This window comes from Squalius cephalus (assembly GCF_949319135.1).
Source record: "Squalius cephalus genome assembly, chromosome: 14".
NCBI classification, from domain to species: Eukaryota; Metazoa; Chordata; class Actinopteri; order Cypriniformes; family Leuciscidae; genus Squalius; species Squalius cephalus.
This window is the reverse complement of record NC_137135.1, coordinates 4,449,455-4,475,560: the sequence shown is the minus strand read 5'-3', so window position 1 is coordinate 4,475,560 and position 26,106 is coordinate 4,449,455. Positions and strand designations below refer to the sequence as shown.

Here is a 26,106-nt window from a genome sequence, read left to right as displayed (position 1 = left end):
TAATGATTCTTTATATCCTCTTCCGTTTCTAAGGACTCATCCATTACCATTTTGATCAAATAAACTTCGGTATCTTTACGTTTGTTATCTACCTCCCAAAGTTCCTTCTTATAATTATATTTAATTCTTGGTAATTTCAGTCTTTTCCGCCATATCCATGGAACGGTCTCATTGAGTTCTAGGTTAATTCTTGTTGCGGAATGTCTCTCAGTTTCTAATAACTCCATCCCGAGTCGATTATCCATACTGGGAGACAACTGGGATGTTAAATAGCGACCATGAGTTGTACTTAGTAAGACAAATTTAAAAGTCTACTATATTTAATCCATTCCATTACATTCTTTTCTACTGCTTTTTCATGTTTCTCCTTATCTAGCACCATACTTCTTTTCTCTCGTCCTATAACAGTCCCTTTATTTTTACATTGACCTATTTTCCACGGATTAAATTTTCTATTCATTCTAAATATCCAACATCCCCCTAGTTCCTCATTAGAACTAGTTCTACTCGTTGAACCAATGAAGTATTTAAACGTCTCATTTCCGTCATGATCTGTAATGTAACTGTTAGTTTCATAGATCTCCACTTCCTTACTGTACCAGCGCTTTATTTTTACTGTGCGCTTAATTTTAACTTTTGGGATTCTAACCAGATAATACAACACCTCATGGTTCTGATCCTTGTCCTTTAGGTTACTGTTTATCCACTTCCAGAAATATTTATCATTTTCTATTTTACTTTTATTCTTCTCCCCTGTAGCGAATACAGTTAAATCATATCCGGAGATATTTTCTCTGTCTACTTGAACTTGCGCTAATAGTACTTGTCCGGTTAATATTTCCCATTGTAATATGTAGCTTACTCGTACTATGGCCAATATAATTATTCCCAAGCCTAATAAAAACCATAAAACTGTACTTATCCATTTCCAGCGATTTCGTTGCCGTTTCAACCTCCTGATATTTTCTCTTGCTCCCTCCAGCTCTTCAGTCAGGACATCCAACGACTTCGCCCTCCTCATTTTTCTGAAATTAGAGGTTAGTTCTTAGGCTCTACGAGCCTTTTGGCCCGTCGAAACAGACCTTTCTTTATCACTTTCACTTCAGGTTGTTTCTCATGCAATTCAGCTTCAATTCCCCCGATCCAGTTAAAGTCGGGGTGTGCACAGGTCAACACATTTATTTTTAAATGCATTACTATTTTGAACTGTTTCTCTGGGACTTCTGTCAATTGGTCGTCCCCATAATAGCTCCCCACACAAAAGTTCTTTTCATCAGCTCGCCAAACTTTGTGCTCTTTCATGTCTTTGACTGGCGCTACCTCAAGCTCCACAAACTTCTCTTTTCTTCTTGATTGTCTTTTTTCTTTCGTCACATTTGACCTAGAAAGGGTTCCCCTATAATCCTTATTATAGGTAGGGCTATCTTCCCATCCACCTTCCTGTGCTAACTCCATGGCTAGGGAACCCCAGGTCCTTACTCGCCACTCCTGGCCTTGTTTGACATAGACCCAGGCTAGTTTCCCTGAAGAGCCTCTTTTCATCTCTGCCTCGGGAAAACAGCCTAGAATGGGTACCTGCCACAATGTGAGGCTCCACCTCGTGGATTCCAGATCAGCTAGAGACAAATCGCTCTCACGATCCTTATCCAGTATTTCTCTGACCAACGCCTCCCTCTCTCGCAGCGCTTGGTTTCTAATTTCCCTATCATCACTCGGGAAAATAGGGATTCTGGTTTCCAGAAAAGCTATCCTCTCATGCTTCCTCATCCCTACCCAGGGATGTCTAGAAAACCTGGTGACTATTCCCTCTTGGAATAGTCCTATGGGTTTCATAACTCTTATGGATTCCCATACGGACCTGGACGACATTAGTGTCCTGTCCTTAGTGCCACATACCACACAAGTCCAACTGTTATTACCATCCCAGGTACAGTTACATCTCTCCGCTGTACCCCCGGACACTCTATACGAATCAATCCGGAGTTTTGGATGGCTTGGCCAACAATTCCTGCATATCAGGATGCCTCCTATCTCAATGTGGCTATGCTCATTGACCAGCCACTCCGCACCCATAGATTTCTTTTCATCTGGGGCAAGAGTGGGCATGGCCACCGCCTTATCACAGATCACACACATGTATGGGCGAACTCGGATCTCCACAGGCGTGGCTTCTTTTCCCGTGAAACCCAACACCCGTTGGAGTTCCGGTTCCAACCATAGCATGGCTTTCGAACCATGTTGACTATGCTCCACTCTAATCAGACCCCTCCTACTGGTGACCCTAATTATCTCCTCCATTACTATTTTTTAACTAGATCTTTATTTGATTGGATCCCGTTATTTTCTAACTCTACTGTGTTTGATCCAGTTATGGATTTCACCGTGTCTACCGTTCCTAAACCCTGGTAGAATCTCCCTACCTTTTTCCGTCTAGAGATTATCACACGGTCTCCAGGTTTGAACCTCGGGTTGCTCTTTACCTCCTTTTCTTTTGGTGTCACGTGATCACATCTGTTGAGATGTAGAAGACATTGATCAATTATTGTATCCCATTCCCCGAGTTCCTCATTCTTGCTAAAATACTCTTTCACTTCTCTGATAGCCCTCTCGGCAATCGAATTCGTTTCTGGACGATAAGGGATACTCTTGGTTAGTATTATTTTGTTTTCTTTGCAAAAACCTTCCACGAGCTTCCCACTAATGTTGTGCGCGCCGTCTGCTCTAAGGGATTCCATTTTTCCTTCCCATTTGATCCATTCTTTCAAACATTCGACCACGTTTTTCTCTAGTGCGGAACGCATTGGCCAAATCATCTTTTTCTTAGAGAAATTATCGATTGCTAAGAGGAAATAGCAGTTACCTAACTTCGTTTTTGGTCTGAGGGGACCAGCGAAGTCGACAGAGACCTCTTGACCTCTGTATTCTTTAGGAAGTTCGCTGTCCTTCGCTCCTTTAGCCGTCATAAATTTCCTGCATATTTTGCATTCTTTTTTCACTTCCCTATACCTCATTCTCCAATTTGGAATATTTAGATTTCTTAACCTAAGTTCCATCTGGATCATGTTATAGCTAGGGTGATTTAATTCATTGTGCATCTTTTCAAATAGCTCGGTGACTTCCTGAAGTTTAACCGTTCCTATAAATTTATCGATTTCTCTGTTTCCTTGGGCGGCCTCACTTTCCTGTTTTGTATGGCTGACCTGATGATAGCAGTGTACTGTAACTTTCTGCATAAGCTCATAAATATTTTCCCATTGTTCTTTGTGTGGCATAGGCTTATTACGCGCGTTATGGAAACCATTGGCTTTCCAAATTTCAATCTCTTTGTTTAAACCGTCTGCAACGTATTCTGAGTCACATGTTAGGACAATTTCCTTATGTCCTAATTCTACTGCCTTCTCTAGAGCTTTCTGCACCGCAGTGACCTCAGCCAATTGGGCCGTCCCTTGAATTTCCCTGCTTTGGGAAGTAACCAACTGACCGTCCTTTTTAACCAAATAACCCCATTTTACTCTTCCTGCTTTTTCGCTTCCATCTGTGAAATACTTTGGCAGGTGCTGGTGTGCGTCATGGTATTTGGTCATTTTTTCTTTCCTTTTTAGTTTGATCATTTTCCATTCTAACTGATTGTCACTTAGAATCAAGTTCCATTGATCCCATCTTTGGGAATGAATTCTCGCCTGATTCATCACTAGATTCTTTTTCAGTCTGGTTAATTCTCCTGCTTGTGAATATATCTCAATAGGTTGTTCCTTTGCTACTGCTTTAAGCTGCAATAATCTCTTTGTCACTGCCGCTAGCACTCTCTCTGGCCCATTCTCCTCATACTTCATCATAGCAGGTTCTTGCGTATGAGTTAAGAAGGCTATAGGTGCTTTTCCGTCTCTATTTGATAAGGTGAGTGCTACTTCGTCTTCTGCCTCTCTCACCTCAACGATTAATGGAACAGTTTCATCGCGTCGTTCCAATTCTCCGCTGTCTAACGCCATTCTTATCAGTTTTAATCTGGCTGACTCCATCTCATCAGTCCACTGCCATTTTCCTTCTTTTGTGCCCTGATATAGCACTTTGGCCTCCCTAGAATACTTAGGAATCAATTCTCTGATATAATTCAGCGTCCCTAGCAGTGATTGTAGTTGTTTTTTGGATTTCGGAGGACTGGAACTCAACAACTCCTCTAGCTTACTTCTCGTGCTAGTCGTCAGAGTCTTGGTATCCTTTCCTAATTTGAATCCTAAAAAGTCTACTTCATGTTTTCCAATTTCCATCTTTTTTAGACTAGGCTTTAGACCGGCTGCGGTCACCCTGTCTAAAGTTTGCTCTAGCAGTTTCATGTGTTCTGCCTCCGTTTCTGTGGCTACCAGAATGTCATCAATATAGACTATTACCGGTATCCCTGCGAGTGTTTCGATCATCATGCTCTGGAATACGTTAGGGGAGTTCTTGTAGCCTTGCGGTAACCTGGTATATACGAATTGGTCACCCCGGTATGTAAAGGCTGTTTTGCCCTGACTTACCTTTGCTAACGGGACACTCCAGAACCCGTTTGCTAGGTCAATCTTTGATAACCACGTTTTGTCTCGACCAATACCTCCACTAGCCTCTCCGCAGTTAATTAGATATCTAGTATCTGGCACTGTGACTTTGTTCAGGGCTTTATAGTTATTTACTAATCTCCAGCCTCCCCCAGCCTTCGCCACCGCTTGGATTGGGGCATTGGTGACGGCTGTTTCATTTTTCTGCAGCTTTCTGATTATTCCCTGATCTGTTAGTTCTTTAATAGTCTCGCCGATTTCTTTTTCAGCTTTGCTATTAATTTTATATTGCCTCTGTGGCGGTGGGATTCCTCCGTGAATTATGTGTTCATAATTCGATTGAACTTTCCCACAATCATTTTTGCTCTTTGAGTAATAGGGCAAATACTTTTTCAAAAGTATTTCCAGCCCCCCTTTGTCTTTTAAATCTGAATCTTTTACAATTCTTTGGATTTCCTCATCTTGATCCACAATCCCTAACTTTCCTATTTTCACTAGGTCATCTGGGCAAAGCAAATTGTCACTTCCTATTACTACGTCTATTTTCTTTTTCTTCCAAACGCGTTTGTCACTTACACGACCATCAAAATCCTCGACAGTTATCATGTCAATCATTTCTCCATGGTTTTCTGAAGGTTTAATTACACTAATATCGGCCCCTGTGTCTACACGGAATGTGGTATCATCGTAAACTTTGTATAGTCGTTTATCTTTTTCTACTGTTTTTAGTAGGGCCGTCTTTAGGGGGGCCGCTTCTTCCTAGTCTTCAGGATCTACTCTCTTCTTCTTCTTTGGTTTTTGCTTCCTAGACTTTTCATCTCTAATCTCTGTGTTACGGTAGGCTTCGTCAACTTTAACCCTGCCTACCTTAGCAGCTGGTGTGTTCTTTTCTCTGTCTTTTCTAACTCGTGCCCTTTCTTCGTGGCTAAGTTTATCCCACTTTTCGGGACTGATAAATGTCCCCCTCTCTTTGCTGTTTTCTCCCCTATTCAGGTTAGATCTCGATCGATCTCTGTACCTGTCTCCTTCTCGACTCATGCTTCTACGATAATTATTTTCTCCTAGATTCCTTTTCTGATCGAATCTAGGAGTATGGGGTAGTGCGGGCCTTCTCTCTGGCTCATGCCGATTGTATGGTTTTCTTTCACGCTCTGACCTCCGGGTCTGAGTTTTTGATGGATGCTGCTTGTTACTTGGTTTACCTTTTTCTGTCTGAATTAGTTCGGTTTTACGATCATATCTGATCAGGGCTTTCTCTAGCTCCTCTGGTGCTGTCTCAGGGCCATATAAGAGGAATTCTCTGGCTCCAGTAAGAGCATTACTCTTTACTCCCCTAAATATGTGTCGCAATAGCCCCTCGACGCCCTTTTGTGCCATTTCCTGGCATGCGGATAGGGCTCCTACAGCGGCCCACTTCTCCTCGAACTGCTTTTGCTCTAACTCTTCTTTATCTGTCGGAATCAATCCTTCTAATGTTTGAGCTAATTTTCTTCCCCCATGAATTCCAAATTCAGCCAAAATATGCGAATCTATGGATTCACCTGTTATTCCCATCTGTTCTCCATAACGTACTATTTCTCTAACCTTTCCCTTTACAGTGATGTTCTTCAGTTTTGCTTTTTTAAGCATACGCATCTCCTGATCGCGCTTTAAAAGGTCCTCCAAGGTTGCTCTAGCTCTTACTGAACCAACCTCTGGTGACTGTGAGGACCGCCCTAAACCACTGGGAGTTTTGGGCCTCTGTCCTGGCGTTCCCAGATGCAGAGCTTCTAAGTGCTGATTTAACTCATGCACTCCAGCAGGACAATCTCTTTCTTTATTATACTGATCGTCTGTGTCAATGGCTTCATCTCTGAACCGCAACTGTCGAGGAACCTGTGGCTTTCGAGCAGGGGTATCCGCCCTCGCACTTTCAACCCTATTTGGTACTTTTGGTTCTTTATCTGTCGGTTCCTCGCTATCTGAGTCACAAGGTGAATCATCATCACTATCATTATCACTCTCTGTACCCACATCAGAGTAATACTGATCATACCATGAATCACCTACACTTCCTTTGATTATTCTCTCTAGGGCTGCCTTGTTTGTTAGATCTTTTTGTGCTAATATAGCCCTTTTAGCCCTTTGAGTTAATCTGGTGTCTGCAAGGATTTCCTCTGCGTCACCGCCATTGAGCAGACACCAAACCTGGCCACAGGTAATGCCTGGTGCATATTCAGTATCCCACATGTCTCTTTTTTCTAAAAGAGTTTCTTTCTTTCTACTTTTTGCATGAGTGGGTCGGTATGATCCCTTACCTATTCTGAAGGTCTCATAACTCTTACCGAGCTTTAATTTGGGGAAGGGATTTTCAACCGGGTCTTTTGCACCTCGGGAGGTGGCTGTTCGCCTTAATACTGGCCATTCCGGGTCCCTTTCGCATTCTGGGGCTTCTGCCCTAAGCTTGTTCGCTATATGACCCTGTCCTGCTCTTTGATCTGATCCCCCTTCGCCCGCTGCTTCATTTTGATTCACCAGTTTTGCTACGTTTTTTAGCACTGCTGAGTCAGGGTGACAGATCATCCATGTTTTAGGCCAGCTAGTCTGGCTTGCCTTTCTTAACAATGCAGTTACAAGGTATGCACCTAACTTAACTCCATTAAATCCGAACTCTTCTCCGGATATTATCGGCATGGCTATTACACGATACTTATTATCTCTAGCACAGGCACAGATTTTGTCTATTAAAATGTCTAGGGCTATTAAGGCTTGTAATTCCTCTTCGAGGTCATGGCCATTACCTCTCTTATACCCTATTGCATGTATTACTGGTTTGCCATTTGGTCCTCCTATTTTTTGTAGGAGGATATCTCCAGTATGGAGAGAGGTTTTTCTACGTTGCATTAACTTGTCTGATTCGTCTTGAAACTTTCGACCTGCCTGTCTTAAAAAGGCTGCGGCAACGCCATCCTCATGGCTGAGATGCTTGTTAGCGGCATTAACCAAAACGTCTGCCTCTTCTTCAAACTGTAAAGATCCTGCTTTTAGGACAACTAAATTAGATCCCTTCGCAAAGTATAATCTGAGGGGTCCTTCGACCTCTGCTATTGCTTCTTCATACGGGCTTTCAGGGTCTTCATAGAGTGGCGCGTCAGGTTCGGTAAAATCTGTACCCATCTCTTCTTGAGAGATGATACTAAAAGCTACCGAGCCTTTGTCTGATTCTTCCTCAGAGCCATCTCCAGCTAGGGTGGGCCAACTTTTCGTTGGTATACCTTTTATCTCTTTCCCTGCTGAATTAAAGACTCGTACTTTAGGGTTTTCATCATTGCCTCCTTTGTTGGAGTAGATGAAGTTTGGAGCCTCCGCTCCTTCCTTTACCCTTAAATTTACCACTGGCGCAGCCTCTCTGACCTCTTGCCAGGGTATATTTCTAAAGCCACATTTACACTTAGTAGAGTCAGACCATTCCAACTTTCCTGCAGTGTCACTCGCAACTAAATCTATAGTCACCATTCGATTCTCCATTTTTTCTAAAGTGTTAGGATTCACTTCCAACCTCCTATTTTTTTCCCAAGTGTTTGGATTCACTGGCTTTGCATTAAAACTTCCCGTTGCTTACACCGAATCTGGTGTTATTATTAGATTTATCAGAAATGCCTGCCCGCACTTCCTTGTGACATGTGCGGCCAAGAAACCAGTGCCCACCAACAACACAACCCGAAGGGAGCAGCGTTCGAGCCGTGTTGAAAGCATGCACTGAAAACTTAGACACCCATGTGTTGCATACAAGTGACGCAACTCTTCACAAATCTATATGTCTCCTTACTCCCTTATTTTCTGCAAGTGTTTGGGTTCACTCAATCCCTTATTTTCTGCAAGTGTTTGGGTTCACTCAATCCCTTATTTTCTGCAAGTGTTTGGGTTCACTCAAAACCGGTTTCTCTCTCTAGACTAACTCACCCTTCTCTCCTGGGCTTCGAGTTTTTGTCTGTCATAACAGGTCTTCATATGAGCCTGCGCGCGCTTATGTTCACTCAGTTCCCTTGAACTCTGCGAGTGAAGTGTGTTCAATATTAGTTTCTCTGAACTATGAACACGGACAGTGGCTGTGGTATGTGGACTTTTCACCTATACGTGTTATTATTCCTGAACAATTGTCTTTTAATTTCCCCTACTAGCAAAATGCCCCACACGTTTGGGCGCCATGTTGTATTTCTATACCGCTGTAACATCCAAATCCTTCTATAACATTCCCATAACCTATTACAATCAAAGATTGCCCTTACCTCTTGGTTAAAGTTGCTATAAATGGCTTCAGGGTCCTCGGCGGTGTCCGATCCAGTTCAGTCCGGGGTCCGTTTCACGGGGCTTTTGCTTAGTAATAATATCTTAACTATATCAAAGTAAAGATATTTCCAGGAAAAAATCACTCTGAGACTTGTTTAAAAAGTTTTTCGAATCACCAAAAAATGGTTTCGTTTTACTTAAAAAGGTTTCAGAATAATACAAAGACAATGAATTCAAAAAGGAAAAAATAACAGAAATGCGTATAGGTCTTCACCTCGAATTGCGGCCCCGAGCAGCTGGAAACAAAACCTTTTATATGGTTTGATGGGGGCCGTCTTAAGCATTTTAGGGCTGTCCCTTACAATGAAATAATTCTTAGAAGAATAAAACAATTGGTCTGGAATTTTCCATGACCCCAAAGCTGTTATGCAATAAGCATGCGTGTATAGGCTATCTCATATGTACCACCTACGCTAAAAGCTTAATATACATTTTGACCGTTTCTTGGCCTGCAGGTGTTAAAACCACAGCTCGCTTCTCGCCTCGTCTCTAAATGCGAGGAGGCCTCTTTCCATCTTCTTTAACCGTGTTAAAAGGTCAACTAAGCAGGCATAGCCTTAACACCTGTTGTTCCACTGAACTCACTCAGAGAGATCAAAGAAAACCACAAACACTGTGGTTGCAAAGCAAGCTTGCAACATGCATCTAGCGTTGCAAACTTCTTTTGCAAGCAATGACATTTAAACTATAAGACATTATCACAGGGCAAGTTTGCATCTAGTGATTCAAACTTCTCCTGTAAGCATGATATTTCACAATTTGGACATTTAAACTGATTCTCTAACATTACTCCCCTTACAATACTAAGTAATCTTTTATGCAATTTCTCCATCTGTCTGAGAATCCTCATAATCTGTTGGCTTTGATCTGTCAGCTTGTTCTGTGGTTGTTGGGTCCTTCTTCTTCCTCTTCTCCGTTTTCTTAGCTTTATGAAGTTCTCTGGCGTGGTCTTTCTGGAGTCGTGCAACTAAAAGATCGTCCATAGATATTTCAATTTTGTCAGTTACTTTTGAGATATGTAAATCATTTAGGAGAGGTTCCAAATCAAGGGATTTATCAGAAGATTTCATATTAGAATCTGGCAACACAACAGTGTGTGTATGTGTCATGTTTTTGTCTGATGTTCGTTTGATTGTTGGTTTGCTGTGTTTCGATTGTATTTTTTAACATAATAGTATTTCTTACTAAATGTATTGTAATTTTTATATTGTTATGTAAATATGTAATTTTACTCCCATTTAGGGTGACTTTTACCATCCGTCTCTAGGGACTGCAGATGCAAAATAGCCTTTTGGCTAATTCTGGCATATTGACAGAAATGTTTATTAATATTCACTGTCCCAGTAATAAAAATAAATAAAAATAAATTATTTAGGGGTGAACTATCCCTTTAAGGACAAGCGGCAGCATGTTTAATAGGTGCTGTCACTTTGAGATTTTCTCTCAACTGTTTTTGTTCACTTTAGGCATAACCAACTGTGTTACAACTGTGAATTACAATAGCTGATTGACTTGCAATGCGGATCCAAGTAATTTTGACTAACAACTAGGGAATACAGCCATGCTCACATCAACGCCACTTTAAAAAAAAAAAAAAAAAAAAAATATATATATATATATATATATATATATATATATATATATATATTGATGATGAACAGATAGAATTTAGGCTGAAACATTTTTATTCAATGGGGGAATACAGAGCCATAAAAACACTTGAATCTATAAAACAATGAAATCTAAATTTTGTATCAAAATCATACATCTAAAACATAAGTTATCTTTTTCAACAGCCTGTTTGTCTTAACAGCTTTACAGTTGTCCTCTATTGAGGTTAGGGAATTGTAAAAGATATTTAAGTCAGTGGAAAACTGTCTACCATTCGGTACAGTTGACGTACTTTGCTTTATGTATATTATATTTCCCAAATAAAATAAGAATTTTAATTAGATTGTCCATTCCCAATAAACCAGTATCACATTCCATAAACAAGACCATAGATATTGCACCTTGGAAACTTTGGAAGCACCAATTACACCACAGCTCACAGTTACAATCACAGCTCATGATAAGGAGCCTATCCCCTCTCTATATATACAGCTATGAAACCCAAAACGGCATTCTAAGACTTGTTCCGGGTGTGGGTAAAATATTTGCCAGTGCAGTGTATCTGACAGTGCAGGTCCAGCTGGACAATCTCTGCCAGCCACAGCCTCCCCGGCCAACGAGGGGCTATCAGAAGGATAGATCATTAGTTTTCTCTTACTCTGTCCAGGGTGGGAGAAATTAGACTCAGCGGTGGGAATGCATAGCAACACGTTCGGCCACAAATGTGCCAGCGCACCCACACCCAAAGGCACATTTTCATCCCTGAAAGAGAAACATACAGAGGACACTTTGCATTTGCCTGCAAGGCGAAGAAATCTACGGCAGCCCTGCCACACATCCCCACAGTTGATTCTGGACCCCAGATTTGTGAGATGAGACGTGAGCATCTCTGTGTCCCATTGAGTGAGCGCCTATCAGAAAATCGTCCAGATAAGCAGATATTCTGAGCTCATTGTGTCTCAGTGGTGATAACGCTGCCTCTCTGCACCTGCTGAACCCATGCGGAGTTAGGCTGAGCCTGAATAGAAGAATAAAAAAAATCTGTACACTTCGCTCTGAAAGGAAAAACTGATATATTTCCAGTGTGCAGGATAGATGCTTATATGAAAGTAAGCATCCTTGAGATCACCCCTGCAGATTGTGCGAGCGAGAGCTTTGTACACACTACTGCAACTCTTTACTTTGGAATTGACAACAAAGCATTGGCACGTCTTCAAAATACAGAATGCTGGCGAGAATGATCCAGTCAGAGTCAATTACTCCTTTTTTAAAATAGTTGCCATTTTGACAAAATTATCTAAGATCATGTTACTTGTTTATAAGGTGTCACAATTTTGCCAGTTATCTTTCTAGTATGCTGGCATTTTAGAATCCATTTTGAGATAATGGTGACAGACTGTTCTCATGTCAGAACCAAACTTTGGAATGAACTCCCACTATCTGTACAGTCACTACTCAAATTTAAGGCCATGTTAAACCCACATCTTTTAAGACTTCCTGAGCATCTTCATGATGGGTGTTTGATCATGTCCTTGTCTATGTATATTTTTTCTCTGTACTGTTATTTGTGTCTAGTTATTGTGAACCACTTTGGGCAACAGCTGCTGCAATAGAAGATGAAACTCTTCAGGCAAATTAATAAAAAAAATAAAGAGACTTCTTATTCTTAAGTATGAGATTTATTTGTTAAACAGAAAAAAACATCCCATACATCAATGGTAAAATCAACGCCATTAACTGCATGCATAGCCACATTCTTTATGGTCAGGAAGACCCCCCCTTAGTGCCAGGACATTGGCCATCAGGGTGAGTTTTTTGGCAGTTTTCAGCACACACTGCAGGCTTTGCTGGTTCAGACGCAGGCTTCACTACAGGCTCTGGAGGACCCCCCTTAGGGCCAGGACATTGGGTATCAGGGTGAGTTTTTTGGCAGTTTTCAGCACACACTGCAGGCTTTTCTGGTTCGGCCCCAGGCTTCACTACAGGCTCTGGATGACTCCCCTTAGGGCCAGGACATTGGGTATCAGGGTGAGTTTTTTGGCAGTTTTCAGCACACACTGCAGGCTTTTCTGGTTCGGCCCCAGGCTGCACTACAGGCTCTGGAGGACCCCCCTTAGGGCCAGAACATGGGGCATCAGGGTGAGTTTGACGACAGTTTTCGGCACACACTGCAGGCTTTGCCGGTTCAGCTGCAGGCGTCACTGCATGGATTCAGATAGTCAGCTTTAGTCAGTCTGTTTTGCAACATTCAGTCTTAGATGTACAGCACAAAACATACAAAGCATGAACAGCAAGTTGTACTTACAGAAAGAATTGTATTTGAAGTATTATTCATCATCTATTAAATTTGTAAAGCAAACCTGTGCTTGAAACTGTGCTATCAGCTCTATACGTTTGACACGGTGAACGATAAAATAAATCCAACTGAAATCGAGAAGGCTGACTCAAACACTAATAGAACATAAATACCTGTAAATGGATCCATACACTGACGTCCACATCCATTGCTGCAGCATTTCTCATGTTTCGGACAGTCACTATCACAGGAACACAACTCAGCACAATTTCCTCCTCCAGATTTTATGCTTGGACACTGTCCTGGCTTTGCTGTGATACAGACACATGACAGAAACATACAGTAATGAGACTTTCAGCATTCAGTGATATGAAAAAAAGTGGTCAAAGATCAGAGTAGGTTTTACAAGAAAAAAACTAGTTTAGTCTTTCTACTTTATGGTTTCACTTTTAGTTCAGTTTAAATAACATTGTCCTCCAGAGGAGTCTAGATCACAAGAACATCCTCCACGGCACGACCGTCATGTTGTTGAAATAGTTTCAGTATTTATAAGTCAGGGGTTTTGCAGTGCGCATCTCAAACTTGAAAATATTCATACATTTATCTGCTTCAAATCAAGTAGAAATACCATTTATAACTAAACTGATAATTAGTTTTAAAGACACAGAGTGCCATTACAACCTACCCCACTACTGGTGAGGTGTGTTTTAGAAGCACAATGCAGAAAGACATCCATCAATGTTTTTCAAAAGTTTACTATTACAACTAATTGTACGGAACATCATATTTTGTAAGGCATTTATTTATGCATTTCTTTGGGTGGTGTACTGAAGCTGAAAGATCTTCTCACCTATGACTCCAGCATGGTTTGTGCTCAAACATGCAGACAGACACAATAAAACAACACTCAATGAGCAGTACACTCGAGCTGTCATCCTCTTGACCTGTGATCTCACAATCAACTCTACTGGAAAACACGCTGCACACAAAACTACACTATAACATGTGTTGCTGAATCCCTTAACATAAATTGCTGTCCAAAGATTTATAGATCCAAGGAAGTCTGGGTAACTCCAACCCTGATGAAACTCACCTGCGTGTAGCTTTCTAGTAGCCTAATCTTGAAGACCTTGATTAGCTTGTTCAGGTGTGTTTGATTATGTTTGGAGGAGTGGAGCACTGCGGTCACACCAGATGACATAATTAGAAGATTGACTGTTTCTATGGCAACACTATCAATGACAAAATGGTCAGGTGGTACAGCGATCACATGGTACAAGTCGGATCTCTCAGAAAATTCCACGTTTACTAGTTGTTGTTATGAATAACCTCTTACACCTAAACTCTACAGGAAGTGGATCTCTACTGGCATAAATCTGTGTAGAATATGAAGAGACACAGCATACACAGACACAGAGGCATGTCTAGAATTGGAAACTGAATTACAATTGCTGATTGACTTGCGATGCGGATCCAAGTAATTTTGACTATCAGCAATGTTTCAAGCAACTAGGGAATACAGCCATGCTTACATCAACGCCACTTAAAAAAAAAAAAAAAAATATATATATATATATATATATATATATATATATATTGATGATGAACAGATAGAATTTAGGCTGAAACATTTTCATTCAATGGGGGAATACAGAGCCATAAAAACACTTGAATCTATAAAACAATGAAATCAAACTTTTGTATCAAAATCATACATCTAAAACATAAGTTATCTTTTTCAACAGCCTGTTTGTCTTAACAGCTTTACAGTTGTCCTCTATTGAGGTTAGGGAATTGTAAAAGATCTTTAAGTCAGTGGAAAACTGTCTACCATTCGGTACAGTTGAGGTACTTTGCTTTATGTATTTTATATTTCCCAAATAAAATAAGAATTTTAATTATATTGTCCATTTCCAATAAACCGGTATCACATTCCATAAACAAGACCATAGATCTTGCACCTTGGAAACATATATGTTTCTGGATATAACTATCATAAACGACAACACTTCTGTCATCTCTCAATAATATTTCACCTCATTCACTCCTGTCGTCATCATCTTAAAATCTGTAAATATGCACAGTGTTAGCAAACCTTAGGTTACTTGTGTAACCCTGGTTCTCTGTGACCAGTGCGATGTATCTCACTATACATCCCCAGGCGTGATAGACTTTGGAAGCACCAATTACACCACAGCTCACAGTTACAATCACAGCTCATGATAAGGAGCCTATCCCCTCTCTATATATACAGCTATGAAACCCAAATCGGCATTCTAAGCGCGCTCTTCCCCTGTGTTATGCGAGTAGGGAAGCTTGGTCAGATACCTTGCTCTGTTCCCAGAGAACCAGGGTTACGCAAGTGACCTAATGTTCTCTTTCAAGCAAACGCTATTTAAGGCCATACAGTTGATGGGGCTCTAGCGCTTTGGATACTGTTTATAACCTTCTGCGGAAGCCCGAATGTGTTTAAATTTAACCCTTCACGGGCGTAGACACAAAGATAGACTTGTTCCAGGTGTGGGTAAAATATTTGCCAGTGCAGTGTATCTGACAGTGCAGGTCCAGCTGGACAATCTCTGCCAGCCACAGCCTCCCTGGCCAACGAGGGGCTATCAGAAGGATAGATCATTAGTTTTCTCTTACTCTGTCCAGGGTGGGAGAAATTAGACTCAGCGGTGGGAATGCATAGCAACACGTTCGGCCACAAATGTGCCAGCGCACCCACACCCAAAGGCACATTTTCATCCCTGAAAGAGAAACATACAGCGGACACATTGCATTTGCCTGCAAGGCGAAGAGATCTACGGCAGCCCTGCCACACATCCCCAAAGTTGATTCTGGACCCCAGATTTGTGAGATGAGACGTGAGCATCTCTGTGTCCCATTGAGTGAGCGCCTATCAGAAAATCGTCCAGATAAGCAGATATTCTGAGCTCATTGTGTCTCAGTGGTGATAACGCTGCCTCTCTGCACCTGCTGAACCCATGCGGAGTTAGGCTGAGCCTGAATAGAAGAATTAAAAAAATCTGTGCACTTCGCTCTGAAAGGAAAAACTGATATATTTCCAGTGTGCAGGATAGATGCTTATATGAAAGTAAGCATCCTTGAGATCACCCCTGCAGATTGTGCGAGCGAGAGCTTTGTACACATTACTGCAACTCTTTACTTTGGAATTGACAACAAAGCATTGGCACGTCTTCAAAATACAGAATGCTGGCGAGAATGATCCAGTCAGAGTCAATTACTCCTTTTTTAAAATAGTGGCCATTTTGACAAAATTATCTATAAGATCATGTTACTTGTTTATAAGGTGTCACAATTTTGCCAGTTATCTTTCTAGTATGCTGGCATTTTATAATCCATTTTGAGATAATGGTGACAGACTGTTCTCATGTCAGAACCAAACTTTGGAATGAACTCCCACTATCTGTACAGTCACTACTCAAATTTAAGGCCATGTTAAACGCACATCTTTTAAGACTTCCTGAGCATCTTCATGATGGGTGTTTGATCATGTCCTTGTCTATGTATTTTTTTTTCTCGGTTCTGTTATTTGTGTCTAGTTATTGTGAACCACTTTGGGCAACAGCTGCTGCAATAGAAGATGAAACTCTTCAGGCAAATTAATAAAAAAAATAAATAAGAGACTTCTTATTCTTAAGTATGAGATTTATTTGTTAAACAGAAAAAAACATCCCATACATCAATGGTAAAATCAACGCCATTAACTGCATGCATAGCCACATTCTTTATGGCCAGGAAGACCCCCCCTTAGTGCCAGGACATTGGCCATCAGGGTGAGTTTTTTGGCAGTTTTCAGCACACACTGCAGGCTTTGCTGGTTCAGACGCAGGCTTCACTACAGGCTCTGGAGGACTCCCCTTAGGGCCAGGACATGGGGTATCAGGGTGAGTTTTTTGGCAATTTTCAGCACACACTGCAGGCTGTTCTGGTTCGGCCCCAAGCTGCACTGGAGGCTTTGCTGGTTCAGCCACAGGCATCAATACAGGCTCTGGAGGACCCCCTTTAGGGCCAGAACATGGGGTATCAGGGTGAGTTTGACGACAGTTTTCGGCACACACTGCAGGCTTTGCTGGTTCGGCCCCAGGCTGCACTACAGGCTCTGGAGGACCCCCCTTAGGGCCAGAACATGGGGCATCAGGGTGAGTTTGACGACAGTTTTCGGCACACACTGCAGGCTTTGCCGGTTCAGCTGCAGGCGTCACTGCATGGATTCAGATAGTCAGCTTTAGTCAGTCTGTTTTTGCAACATTCAGTCTTAGATGTACAGCACAAAAAACACGAAGCATGAACAGCAAGTTGTACTTACAGAGAGAATTGTATTTGAAGTATTATTCATCATCTATTAAATTTGTAAAGCAAACCTGTGCTTGAAACTGTGCTATCAGCTCTATACGTTTGACACGGTGAACGATAAAATAAATCCAACTGAAATCGAGAAGGCTGACTCAAACACTAATAGAACATAAATACCTGTAAATGGATCCATACACTGACGTCCACATCCATTGCTGCAGCATTTCTCATGTTTCGGACAGTCACTATCACAGGAACACAACTCGGCACAATTTCCTCCTCCAGATTTTATGCTTGGACACTGTCCTGGCTTTGCTGTGATACAGACACATGACAGAAACATACAGTAATGAGACTTTCAGCATTCAGTGATATGAAAAAAAGTGGTCAAAGATCAGAGTAGGTTTTACAAGAAAAAAACTAGTTTAGTCTTTCTACTTTATGGTTTCACTTTTAGTTCAGTTTAATTAACAGTGTCCTCCAGAGGAGTCTAGATCACAAGAACATCCTCCACGGCACGACCGTCATGTTGTTGTAATAGTTTCAGTATTTATAAGTCAGGGGTTTTGCAGTGCACATCTCAAACTTGAAAATATTCATACATTTATCTGCTTCAAATCAAGAAGAAATACCATTTATAATTAAACTGACAATTAGTTTTAAAGACACAGAGTGCCATTACAACCTACCCCACTACTGGTGAGGTGTGTTTTAGAAGCACAATGCAGAAAGACATCCATCAATGTTTTTCAAAAGTTTACTATTACAACTAATTGTACGGAACATCATATTTTGTAAGGCATTTATTTATGCATTTCTTTGGGTGGTGTACTGAAGCTGAAAGATCTTCTCACCTATGACTCCAGCATGGTTTGTGCTCAAACATGCAGACAGACACAATAAAACAACACTCAATGAGCAGTACACTCGAGCTGTCATCCTCTTGACCTGTGATCTCACAATCAACTCTACTGGAAAACACGCTGCACACAAAACTACACTATAACATGTGTTGCTGAATCCCTTAACATAAATTGCTGTCCAAAGATTTATAGATCCAAGGAAGTCTGGGTAACTCCAACCCTGATGAAACTCACCTGCGTGTAGCTTTCTAGTAGCCTAATCTTGAAGACCTTGATTAGCTTGTTCAGGTGTGTTTGATTATGTTTGGAGGAGTGGAGCACTGCGGTCACACCAGGGGTCCGTTCTTCGTACGTCGCTAACTCACTTAGCTGGATTTGATTGTTGGCGATTTGGCATGATCTTGGATTGTTTGGTTCTTCAACGCTCATCCTGGACTTGCTGTCATAGCAACATGTGCGCAAACTTAAACCTGCTCGGGAGCAGGCTTATTTCATGTTAACAGGATTAGATCCCGGCTTCATAAGCGGAGCTGATACGGGAAGTCCAGCGCAGCGCGATAGTGCACTTTCTTTCTGAGATATATATTTTTTCTCGTGATTCGTGAAATTGTCGTTTTTTGTCGCTTTTATGTTTAAAAAGTTTTAGGTTTTTTTGTTTGTTTGTTTTTTTGTGGCATTTCCAAACCACTTAAGACCCAATGTTGTAAAGCAGTTTTTTTTTTTTTTAGGCTATCATAATTTTTTATGAAGATCATACAATCATGACCATGCCGATTACAGATATGTCACTCAGGCTTCACTAACGTGATTGGTACCATAGACTGCCATCAAGGCCTCAATGAAGGGGATTATGTGAACAGAAAGGGGATTCACAATGTAAATGTGCAGCCCAGTTACTATTGTGATTCTTAATATTCCAGATTAGTAATATTATATCAAATTAAAAAAAGGCAGTTGACTAAAATCTTCCATATCACAAATGTGAAAGCAAAATGGCCAGGATCTGTGCATGACTTAAGTATTTTCAGAGATTCACATTTATGCACATTATTTGAAAGTGGTAAGAAAAGTTCCACAATTATATATCAAGCTCACTGTATTACATACACTTATGCTGATCCTAACAGAACTGCATTTTTTTCATAGGTGATTATGACATGTTCCTGCAGACAGGTGTTTTATGACCCCATTCCCTGACCCAAACCAGTTACAATGCAGCTCTAGCCAGGACAAAGGCACAATGAAATGAACTTTGGCTAACTAAAGGGAAGATTTCAGTGTCTGAAAAGTCTGAGGGTTGCACACCTGACAGGGCCTGTGACATTGTTGCATGTGCCATATTACACAACATTGCCAAAAAAAAAAAAAAAACACTTTTCATTAAATGTTTAATAAAAGACAAATATGCTTAGTTCCTTGAGTTTTATTTCAATTATTCTTTGTAAAGAAAAGCCAGTGGTCAGGTGCCTGCAACAAGAGATATTAGACACAAGCCTCATGCAACAAATAAAAAGGAAAAGTTGTCTATACACTGCCCACCTGTAGGCCTATGTCTCCTCTGTCTGTGCAGACTCTTCTGTAGGCCTTTCTGTAGATGTGGAATCCTGCAACTTATATTGCAGCCATAAAGCATACAAGTATAAATGAAGTAAAGTTATTTATGCACTTGCAGGTAGGCTAGTTCCTCCATATGACAGTTATCTGAGAGGGTTTATTCACTGTCCAGTGCAATGGAAACAAATGGACATTACAAAGTCTTACTTTCTTTTCTTTTGGAAAGTTAGAAAATGTCCACTTACTGCACATATTTCAGCCACCACTTTCTTGGGAACAGATACAAGTGTGTATTATGTAAAAATGCACAAAAGAGGAAAACACAATGTCATTACAATGAACTACACTGGGGAAAGATGTGATCAATAACTCATGGCAAAATATGTGTACATTAACATAAGTTTATCAGTTCTCACTTTCACAAGTCAAAGCAATTCATCATTACTCAAGATTTAACAGTTGAAAGGACTATACGGCCTTAATTTAATGCAGCAAAAATGATTTTACAGTGTAGGCTACTAAGATCTTTTCTATTTTTTTCTCAGCCTTTTTCTTGGTTGCTTTTATAAACAGAACACCATTTATTTAACAGTGCCTTTTATAAAAGAGACTATAATATAACTAAAAATGACCATTATGTAGAATATTTTTGTACTTCACTTTTATTTGTTCCCATGTTCTAGTGTGGTGACTGACATTACAATGCACAAAGTAATTATGCAATTATTAAAATACAAAAATATAGGCTAATAAGTGATAAAAACATCTAACATGGCCACTTCTAATGGATTTAAATAGTCTGCTACTTTTTGCCAGCCCTCTCTCCTGGCTTTTGCAGACTTTGAGGTGTTCCCTGGCGTTTTGATTAAACATTAAAATTCCGAATAAACTTGCTGAGGAGAAAAACTGAGCGCGCTTTTTGGCCACGCTGAGCAGCCAATAGCAGCGTTGCTGATCAATGTTTCTACTATCGATACATATCCCCTTTTAACCAGCGCATGAACGCGCAATTATCTCAGATAACTCAATCCAGCGATACTAATCATATCCAGCAAGTGTGTTCGAAGAACCGAGTTAGCCAGATCATGATTCGCACGATGATATCATCTTGGATGTGTCATTTGATCTCGGATGTAATAAGCAACGTACGAAGAACGGGCCCCAGGGGCCTGTACCATGATGGTAGATGAACAAACTCAGGGTTGCAGGATTAGTTTAGAGTTGACAAAACCAAACCGATGCTATCAGGCTTTATTGGTACCATGATGCAGCTCATCAACTTTCTCTGTCAACTCAGGCTTTGATACTTAAGCTATGATTACTCCACGCGCGCGTGCACATAAAAGAGTGACATCGACACTGAACAACCAATCGCGGGTAGTAGAACGAGAGCGATATATTTTTCCGCGGAGGAGTAAGAGATAATCATTCAGAATTACGATGAATTTAAATATGTATTTCAACCTCGAAACAATACGGTCTCTGCTGCCAAAGCAAGAGAAGACTGTTGGAGAAAGATTGCTGATTGTTAATGTGTAAGTTAAACAAATACGTTCTAGATTTATGTAAAATTATGTATGTATATATATGTATGTGTAGCCTATATGTGTAATATAGCCTATAGCCTATTTTTATAATATATAAAAAATGTGCATGTGTGTACTAAGAAAGATTAATATTCATTGATTTTTAGATGCAACCTTAACTCCAAATGTTCTTGGCAGCAGATAAAGAAGCAGACAGAACACCAAACATAACCTGCTTTACAACAGTTATGCTTTACATTGACCTATTTTTATTTATTCGGGTGGAGGAAATGATGAAGACACTCTGTCTGTGTGTTCTGCGACAGTTGCTGATGTGAATGCACTGGGCTTTTTATTATGGCAAACATTTGAATGTGTGGCATAAAGGGACTGGCCCTTACACATCTCTTTTATTGTAGGATTTTTCACAACCTGCCCCAGAAACTGAGGCCTCCACCTCAATGGGCTTCAGAAGAAATGTGAACAAGGTAATGCTTTAAACCCTTGACATAAATTACAGTCAGTCCTGTGTTTGTAGGAAGTCAAGGACATTTTTGTGATTTTATGAGCCTCCAGAAAACTTGTAATGAATTATGTTTCAGGTGGAAACAGACTCAGTCAGGGCCCTGTACAAAAGGAGTCTTGAACTAGACTGTTCTCTAAAGGAGTCTTGAACTAGACTGTTCTCCAAAGGAGTCTTGAACTAGACTGTTCACTAAAGGAGCTGGACTGTGAGCTGAGGAGGCTCCAAAAAAAAAAAAAAAAAAAAAAAAAAATATTGGAGATCAAACAGCTGGATAAAACTGATCTCAGTATGTGAACTTATTTAACCAAGTAACACTTTAGTATGAATATTTATTAATGCAACTTTCTCTTGCTCTCCATCTCCCGCTCATCCCACAAAACCAATAAAACAGTTTGAGACCTATCTGCAGTTTCAATGTGCTTTTATTAAGTGTGAGGTTGTATGGTGATTGCATCTACATCTGCACCAGCTGGGTGGTCAAGTGTGATCGGGTCAGTTTCATCAGGGAGAAGCTGGTTTTGTGGTGTTTCTCGCTTCTTTCTACTGGTGGCTATATTGTGCAGAATGGCACATGCAGCCACTATCTGTGATGCCCACTCTGGTGACTCTTAAGCGCCGAACACAGTTGTAATGTGCCTTTAGGATGCCAAAGGTCATCTCTATCTTCACTCTGGTTTTACTGAGGGCCACATTGAAGCGGTGCTGTGGCCCTGTCTGAGGGTCATGATAGGGGGTTATTGTGTAGGTTTTTCTATCTCAGTTCAAATGAACAGTTTTGTGCTGACACAACACAGACTCACGGAAATTTGTGAGACAAGCACTGGAGCCAGGCCATTTGGTATCCAAACTTGTGATCATACGTTCATGACCACAAGTCGTCTGCAGATGAAATGTTTAGTAGATCATTGTTATATCTGTTAATGTTACTATTAATTTAAAGATTCATCTCACAGAAAATAATCATCTCACATATTCACATCTCTACCTGAACATTAAGGCTGTGATAGGATTTCCTATTAACATAATCTGCCTCATATTCCCCTAGAGCAGTGGAGACTGGAGCAATAGACTGCATACATGTTGCAATGACTCTAGGGAATCCTATCATAAGATTAACAGAATAATAAAGATTTAAAATAATTCTTAACATGTATTATATTGTATAGTACATTTGTGAAATTTGCTTTCTGAAAAAAAAACGAAAATAATGTGTTCATGTGATGTCACCCTATCAATATATCTTACTGGCAATTTTATAAAAACCCTCTTTTATGGACATGGTCGATAAATGTCCGGGGAACACTATTAATGAAACTATTCATGTACTCCTGCAGAGCGAGGACCACCTTATGATTGGTTCGACAAACTGTGCTTTCCCCTAGCTTCTGTGGGTCACCCACCGTGCAAGTATGTACCACTTGCAAAAAAACGCAACGCAATACCATTTGCGGTACAGTAAGTGCATGAATTTGACGTGTTAAATTCTTTATGTGTGGCTCAAGAAGTTCGCAAAGATAAGACATTCCTTCCGCGGAAAATCTGTATCTTTCATACAAGCAACTATCAGGAAAGGCAAGGGGATTGTGTCTGGCTAAAAACTCTTTCTCTATTCACAACGCTATTTTAGAACGGTCTATAGTGTTAGACAAGTCTAAAATTTGCACATAGACTAGTCTAACTTGCATTAGACTTTCACAAAAATAAAGACTGACTTAATTTAGGCCAAAAAAATTAAACACCTGACCCCCAGGCTAACTTAGGTCTAAGACTCTATGTTACCTTGGCAAACAGCCAATCAGTTACATTACAAACAGCCAAAAGAAAAGGGAAAATGGCTCATAATTTAAATATTTCTTCTTGTTACTACATTCTCCGCTAAATTTCCCAAGTAAAACGTCCTTGTAACTGTTATACTCCTCCAACAAACACATATTTTCCGCTGGGGTAAACTGCACTGAGCGGTTGAATGTGCTTACTCGATTCGCCATGTTTTTTTGTTTTTTTTTGAAAAGTGTCTTATTTTACCCAGAATACATTGCAGTGTAGTCCTACTTAAGATAGTCAGAGTCTTAAGCGCTTTGTGCAACGGTCTGATTTAGATGTCTATCTGAAGTCTGACTATCTACTATATCTAAGCCATAGTCAAAGCCTATCTTTGAAACCGGCCCCAGATGACATAATTAGAAGATTGAGTGTTTCTATGGCAACACTATCAATGACAAAATGGTCAGGTGGTACAGCGATCACATGGTACAAGTCGGAGCTCTCAGAAAATTCCACGTTTACTAGTTGTTGTTATGAATAACCTCTTACACCTAAACTCTACAGCAAGTGGATCTCTACTGGCATAAATCTGTGTAGAATATGAAGAGACACAGCATACACAGACACAGAGGCATGTCTAGAATTGGAAACTGAATTACAATTGCTGATTGACTTGCGATGCGGATCCAAGTAATTTTGACTAACAACAATGTTTCAAACAACTAGGGAATACAGCCATGCTTATATCAACGCCACTTTGAAAAAAAATGATATATATATATATATATATATATATATATATATATATATATATATACACTGTATATATATATATATATATATCTTTTTTTTTCAATATATATACAGTATATATTGATGATGAACAGATAGAATTTAGGCTGAAATATTTTTATTCAATGGGGGAATACAGAGCCATAAAAACACTTGAATCTATAAAACAATGAAATCAAAATTTTGTATCAATTCAATTCAATTCATTAAATTTATTGCCATGTCAACAAGTTGATAGGAATTTGTCTTGGTACAACTCTCAGACGTAAATAACCTAAAAGAAAAACATCATAAGTACAAAAAAACAGACAATGTTCACCAACAATACCCAGCAAACAGTAGGACATTAGACCAAAACCCCGCAGAAAAAAGACAATACCCCTCGGCAGAGAAAGTGCACAGTGCATACAGTGATAAAGTGCTGCTAGCAGTCAGTGCAAGTTCAGATGTCTGATAGCCAGAGGGTAAGTGCTGTCTCTGAAACGTGATGTGGAAGTCTTAACGCTCCTATATCTTCTTCCTGATGGAAGGAGATTAAAGAGATGGTGAGCAGGGTGAAAGTGGTCCGCTATGATGTTTTTAGCCTTTCTGATTATTCTGGTGGAGAAAAGTGAAGAAATTGAACGGAGACTACAGCCTATAATTTTTGATGCTCTGCGTACTACTCTTTCCATCCTAGCTTTGTCCTGAGCAGTTGTGTGACCGAACCAGACAAGCATGGAAAAAGTGAGCACGCTTTCAATAGTTGACCTATAAAAGTGGGTCATGGCAACTCGGCTGACTCTAAACTTTTTGAGCTGCTGCAGAAAGTGGAGTCGCTGGTGAGCTTTGCTGATCTTAAAATTAGTGTTGAGCTCCCATGATAAAGATTCCTGCATTGTGGTCCCAAGGAACTGGAAGGAAGTGACCCTCTCCACCTCCACCCCATTAATGGAGAGTGTAGGGAGGGGACTAGGGGTCCTTCTAAAATCCACAACCAGTTCCTTGGTTTTTGAGATGTTAAGAATCAAGTTATAGCTTTCGCACCATTTCACGAGCCCCTCCACTTCTCTGCGGTAGTCAGACTCATCTCCGTTAGTAATAAGACCAACTACAGAGGTATCGTCAGCAAACTTAAACAACAAAACTGAACTGGTGTGTGATTGACAGAACTGTGTATATAGAGTACAGAAGTGGGGAAAGGATGCAGCCCTGAGGGGCGCCAGTGTTCAAAAACTTTGACTGTGAGACGTAATCACCCATTTTAACCACCTGCTTCCTATCGCATAGAAAGTTGAAAATCCATTTGCAAAGTGATGTTCTAACACCTAGCTCCTGTAAAGTGTTGATCAGCTTCACAGGAACGATGGTGTTGAACGCAGAGCTAAAATCCACAAAGAGGACACGTACATATGTAGATTTTAACTCCAGATGTTGAAGAATAGAATGCAAACAGAGTGAAACTGCATCATCAACACTCCTATTTGCTGGTAGGTGATTTCCGCTATCAAAACGACAGTAGAAGTCATTAAGCCTCCCAGGAAGAGAGGGGTCACTAACTGGAGCATGGTGTTTGATCTTATAGTCAGTAATGTCCTGCAGCCCACGCCAGACACCTTTGATGTCATTTGCATATCGTTTATTTTCAAGCTTAGCTTTATAGGAAGCCTTGGATTTCAACACAGGTCGCTGAAATTCATATTTCAGTAATTTGTTTTGTACCATATCACCACTCTTAAAAGCAGCCTGTTTTTTCTTATATAGCACTCTCACTACATTATTGAACCAGGGCTTACTGTTATTAAAGACATGAACAGCTCTTGTAGGAATACAAACACTCTCACAGAATTGAATATAGGAAGTGACGGTATCAGTAAAGATGTTACAGTTTTTCTCAATTGCTTAAACACTATAACCAGGCTTTTGAACTAAAAATTCAAAGCCATAATGCCATTTATCAAAAAGCACACCCATTTCACTAAACTATAAACACTATTCCCTGTTTTGACAC

The 26,106-nt window shown here is 40.3% G+C and overlaps 2 long non-coding RNA genes across 2 annotated transcripts; both read right to left on the bottom strand.

The window, feature by feature from the left end:
* Positions 1–12,248: 12,248 nt before the first annotated feature.
* LOC307170709 lies at positions 12,249–13,786 on the bottom strand. The gene is made up of 3 exons (XR_013823424.1): positions 13,622–13,786; positions 12,945–13,082; positions 12,249–12,676 (listed from the first exon to the last, which is right to left on the bottom strand). It is a non-coding gene; the product is annotated as an uncharacterized lncRNA (long non-coding RNA).
* A 3,136-nt stretch (positions 13,787–16,922) lies between these two features.
* LOC307170712 lies at positions 16,923–18,169 on the bottom strand. Its single transcript, XR_013823427.1, has 3 exons — positions 17,946–18,169; positions 17,269–17,406; positions 16,923–16,999 (listed from the first exon to the last, which is right to left on the bottom strand). It is a non-coding gene; the product is annotated as an uncharacterized lncRNA (long non-coding RNA).
* Between the last annotated feature and the right edge of the window lie 7,937 nt (positions 18,170–26,106).